Source organism: Musca autumnalis, unplaced genomic scaffold, assembly GCF_047663935.1.
Source record: "Musca autumnalis isolate F117 unplaced genomic scaffold, ASM4766393v1 scaffold_5, whole genome shotgun sequence".
Taxonomy (NCBI): Eukaryota; Metazoa; Arthropoda; class Insecta; order Diptera; family Muscidae; genus Musca; species Musca autumnalis.
The window spans coordinates 87,488,111-87,494,445 of NW_027412088.1; positions in this window are offsets into that span (position 1 = coordinate 87,488,111).

Below are 6,335 nucleotides of genomic sequence, written 5' to 3' on the forward strand. Positions count from 1 at the left end.
GTATGTAGTACTGCTACTTCCGTTGTTTAACCGCTACGTTATTGAAATATTTACCAATTTCACACAAAAGTTTTAGTCCATTTAACCCGCTAAGTATTATCTGATCTTCACGCTTGTTTAAAATTTTGCGGGTTATTATTTTGACCTACAGAGCCGCTACAAAATTGGTTAAAATTTTGTTTTTGGTCCATTTCACCCCCTGAACATTTCACGATCATCACCAAAAACTAATCATTTCTATTCTGGCCCGAACCCAACCTCCTTAAATAATCGTTACAATCGGTCCATAATTGCGGCCTTAAGCTTGTTTAAAATTTTTAATGGACGGACACACATTGCTAATTCGCTTTATCTAGTCGAGATATTAATTTTGGCATACCAAATAAGGGGTCTAGGACGAATATCTCGTGTTGTTACATAAACTTTTGGAGAGACAATATGTAGCATGGGATAAAAATGTGGTTCTCTACACAGAACCCATTATATATTAGGCAGTAGGCCCGTTATCTAGCAAACACTTTATTGCAATTTACATCAGAGGAAAGGTCAGTAGTTTTTTTCCATATGTAGGCTACTTTGCGAAATATATATGTCCTCAAGGAATTAAAATATCGACGAAAAATAAAATTTTTATATTTTTCATACAAAAGTAATGGCCCATTTCACCCGCTAAAGAATATCAGATCATCATTCAAAACTGCAGGCATCTTTTTCGACCTATACTCTTACCCGGTGCAAAATTTCGTGACTATTGATGTATAATTACGACTTCTAGCGAGTTTATTATTACACTACAAACAAATAACGGGATATATTAGGCTGTAACTCTGTTATCTGATCATGCACACCAACCTAATTGGCATCAATTGAAAGGTCAAGCGTTCCACTTTCAAGTATATCCCACTTGTCCGGAATGTCACTTCCAGGAATTAAGATATACAGCTTGTATATTAAAAATTTTCACAATTTTCACACAAAAGTTTTGGTCCATTTAACCCTCTAAATATTATCCGATCGTCATCTCAAACTGCAAGCTTCTCCTTTGTGATATACTCTTACCTTATTTCAAATTACGCGTTGATCGGACTATTATTGAGAGCTACAGAGCCGCTAGAAAATTGGATAAATACTATGTCTTTGGTCCATTTCACCCGCTAAATATTTCACGATCATCACTAATAAGAATAGGGATCTATTCTGATCTGAACCCGACCTCCATACAAAATTTCGTGACGATCGGTCCATAATTGCGGCCTGGAGCGTGTTTACAATTTATAATGGACAGACGGACGGACGGACGGAAGGACGGACGGACACACATCTCAAAATCGCTTTATCTCGTCGAGATATGAAGATTGGTATACCACATTGGGGATCTCCGACGAATATTTCGAGGTGTTACATGAATTTTTACCAAAACAAACTTATAATACCCTTTTCCACATTGTGGTATAGGGTATAACAAGTATCAACTCGAATGAGACAACAATATTTTGTACCTATTGAAAATCCGAAATATGTACTATGTTCTAGTTTTTTTATTTGCATGGTGTGGGTACAATAGGGTGACCCAAAAAATGAAATTTTCTTCTTTTCGTTTGATCCAGGAACCTTAAATATGAAATTTTATGGTGATCGGTTAAAGCAAACCCATGCCAAAGTCGGGTGTACCTCTTATAGGTGGGGCTAAATTAAAACATGCATCAATAACCACAATTCTCTACAGAAATGTTGTATTCCCATATTAAGGACTAAATAGCAAATTTCAATCCTTTTAGTGTGATAATGAGGCTAAAAGCTTTAAAATTTCTGGGGGGAAAGGTTTGAAAGTTGGATAAATACTAAGCTTTAGCCATTTTGGTAAGATAATGTGGTTAAAATCTTCAAAATCTGGAGGTACCGTTCTACGGGGACTTCTACTTAAATATTTCTGGGGGAAAATTTTGTACCTCCGAAGAAGACTTAATACCAAATTTCAGCCATTTTGGTAAGATAAACCTTCAAAAGTCGATTTATTGGAAATAATATAATTGTATACCCTCAGCATATAGGCTGAAGTCTCATCGATAAAATGGTTTTAGACGAAATCAGTTTTAGACAATTTGGAGTCGATTTATCCCTGTCCGTCTGTCTGCTTGCCTGGCTGGCTGGAGCGCACGGAAAATCTCGAACAAATTAACCGATTTGGTCTGAAATTTGGTTCTCGTAATATTTTGTCCAATCGTAGATCAAGTGCGAAGATAGGTCGTACCTATCCACGCCATTCGATACCTCCCCTACAAAAGTTAGACATTTTTTGCTAAACGATAAATCTCGAAGAGAGTTACAGATTTTGTCCATATTGTGCACATAAAAACATTCCTACCTACATCGATTCACTCCATCGCATCGGGAACTTCCCACAGGCAAATAAAAACGTCGGAAAAGTGCTGCTTAAGAACAACAAGTAAGAACGGCCTTAAGTTCGGCCGGGCCGAACTTGTTATACCCTCCACCACAGTAAAATGAAATAATTAGTTTCCTTTCGTGTATGAAGAAGACTTAATACTAAATTTCAGCAATTTCGGTAAAACAATGTGAGGCACCATTCTATGGAAGCTATTTCAAAATGTCGATCTATACCGACAAATTTCCGACGGAATGTTTTTAGGCTCAATAAACACTAAATACTAAATTTCCTATATTTCGGTAAGAGAATGTGGCTAAAACTTAAAAAATACCGGAAATCAAGAAGTACGCTTCTATGGGGATATAGGAAGACGCGGACCTATACTGATAATACTCTTATGGAATATTTTATAACTCTTGGAAGACGAAATAACGAATTTCAGCCATTTCGGTTGGATATTGACGTCACAATCTTCAGTATTACGAAACGTGGACCTATACCGACGAATTTTAGTCAGAAATGGGGCAATATGAAAGCGTGGACCTGTACAGACATATTTCTGGCGAACAGTTTTATATCACATTGAAGACTAAATACCAAATTTCAGCCATTTTGGTGGAATATTGAAGACACAACCTTCAAAATAGGAAAAATCGGGAGGTACCTTTCCATGGAGGCTATATGAAGGCGTGGACCTATACCGACAAATTTAAAGGGGAAGTTTGAGTACCCCAACGAATTCTAAACACCAAATTTCCGCCATTTCGGTGGAATATTGAGGCCACAACGTTCAAAATACCGAAAATCGGGAGGTACCGTTCTATGGGGGCTATATGAAGGCATGGACCGATACCGACAAAGCTCTGGGGGAAAGTTTTATACCACCAACGTAGACTAAGTACCAAATTTCAACCATTTCGGTGGGATAATGAAGCTAAAACCTTCAAAATACGGAAAATCGGGAGGTACCGTTCTATGGGGGCTATATGAAGGCGTGCACCGTTACCGACAAAATTCTGGGGAAAAGTTTTACACCCCTAAAGAAGACTACGTACCAAATTTCAGCCATTTCGGTAGAATAATGAAGCTAAAACCTTAAAAATACCGAAAATCGGGAGGTACCGTTCTATGGGGCTATATCAAAACGTGGACCGATATATCCCATTTTAAATACTAACCGTCCTGCAAGTAATAAAAACTTCTGTACCAAATTTTGACTCTCTATCTTTAAAATTGCGAGATGTATCTTAATTTCAACAGACAGACGGGCGGACAGACGGACATGGTCTAATCGACATAGAATTTTATGCTGATCAATAATATATATACTTTACAGGGTCTCCGACGAATATTTCGATGTGTTACAAACGGAATGACAAATTTAATTATACCCTCCATATGGTGGAGGGTATAAAAAGAGGTTGTGGCAAGTCCAAGCTTCCTGTGAAAATAGCCGGAAAGCTGTACAAAATCCCCTCGGGCCCTAAGTATGCCACTCTCGGCTTACTTTATGAAAGGAAACAACCGTTGTATCGCCTTTCTATAGACATGCGTATAAGAGGGAAATACAGTGTTGCCGAATTGGACGATTTTCGTCATTTTGACGATTTTTTGGGCCAAAACTGAAAAATGACGATTTTATGGTCTAAAATGACGATTTTTGACTGCACCAACGTGGTGCAGTGGTAAGCACGTCCGCCTTGCACTCAGCTCTGCGGTTCAATCCCTGACCAAAACATCAAAATTTTTGGCCCCAGTGTAATGTTGGCACCCATTTCCAGAATATTTCAGCCATGAATAACTTCTCTACAAGGGTGTCGTATGATACGCCGTTGATCATTGAGCCAATATGGGAGAAGCCTCTCTTGTTCCATCGGGGATGCTGTGGGACATACATACAGTGTTAATTTTTACAGTGTTTTTTAACGTTATTTTTTAAGAAAACTAAGTTTTTAATTTATTTTATATTTTTATTTCTCTTTATTTATATCTTTTTTATTGAAAGCAAAAAACATAGGGAATTCCGAATTTAATAAACAAACGTTAAAATTCAAAAATCAAAAATCATTTCAGGTCGTGATTGGGACTTGGTGGTTAATCGTTAATTCAAAAAATCAACCGAAAAAATGCAAACCCAAGGAAAATTTCTTTGAAGCCGCAAAAATAGCCTGGGAAGCAATATCGCCTGCAATAATTAATAATTTAGTATCCTCTATGCCAAAAAGATGTGATTATGTCATCCAGAATAGAGGACACGCAACGAAATATTAATTTCAATAGTTTTTGTTGTACCTCATTTATCCGCTTATATTTGCGACCTAAAATGTTTTTTTTTTTTTTTGTAATTTTAACTTTTGTTTATTCTGAATTCCTTATGTTTGTATTTTCCAATAAAAAAGATGTACGAGCCCTAACCACTATTAATTCGTACACCAGGTATTTTTTCACTATTTAACATGAAACTTAATTAACATCAAATGTTTGTCTAAAGAGAATAAATTTTCATAAATCTTTGTAGGATTCATTTTTAGGCACAATAATATACTGGTTAACTGTTTTTCCATCGATTGGAAAATAAATATGGCCTATAAGGCGATTTTCGGAAAATTCGTTTTTGGTCCCCATACAAAGTACTATGAAAAATAAAGAGCGGTCAGGGGACACGGGTTATCGTTAACCGATCGTCATAAATTTTTGTAGAGATCATTTTTTAGCCACAATAATGAACTCCTAAAGTTTTTTCATCGATTGGACCATAATTGCGGCCTTTAGAAAATGTTCGTGAAAATGCACCTTTGACCCTATACAAATTACTATGGAAACAAAGATCGCTCGGTAGATACGGGTTAACGTTAACCAATCCCCGTAAAATTTCATATATAAGGTTTTTGCATCAAATGGAAACAAATTTAGGAGCTAGGAGCTCCAAAATAAAAACATTTTGTTTTTTTGGGTCGCCCTAATATACAAACTTTAATAACACATTGTTGAAATATGCTCTGTGTACGAATTAATAGTGGTTAGGGCTCGTAAATAAATAAAAAGAAAAAATAAATTTTTAATTTTGTTTTCTTAAAAAAATTATCATTTATATCTGCATTTATGTCTGATTGAGCTAGATTTATGACTTTGACGGAATATCTGTTCTGAATAGTATGAACACAACAACAAGTATGACAACAATCTTCATTTACAACATTTTGACAATTTTCAATTTAAATGGCCATTTGACGATTTTCGGTCAAAAATTGTAGGCAACACTGGGAAATAACAAATATTCCCACAAAGCTGACATTTGGTGGAGAGCTACGGTTTACCATTGGAAGCAATGTCCTAAAGATCTCCATCGATCCCATGTATGCAAATAAAGATATTCGGGGTCAAAGGTAATTTTTGGAAGCATTATTCAGTTTTTTTTTTATTTTTCTCAAAAACGGTAAAACTTTTGCTAAATCTTACCGTAAAGTAAAAGTTGTAGATTTAACGATTGCCTACAAGAATGGTTTCTATGATTTTTAAAAAGACTAAAGATTGCATTAAAAATTATCATCGTAAGTACAGTATTTCCATAAGATTTCAAAGCCTAGAGTAATCGGTGCAATAGAACTCTACCAAAGACTCTCCGATTTTATTAATTGAGCTCTTCAAGGGAACATAATTTTTTGGGAGAACCATGTGCATATTTCCCATACATGTGCATAAAATGATGTGTTTTTTAGAACGGCTATATCTCAAGAATGGTTCCTTCTAGGAAACATTTTAAAGAACAAACTTGTACCTACTTTTTTTGTCTACAATATTTACTCAAGTAACTTTTTGATTATACCTTGACCTTTGACACCGAATACTTTTTTGTACACATGGGATCGATGGGGGCTTTTAGGACGTTGCAAACCCTAGTTCTCCACCATAATTCAGCATTGTGGGAATTTTTGCTAATTCATGG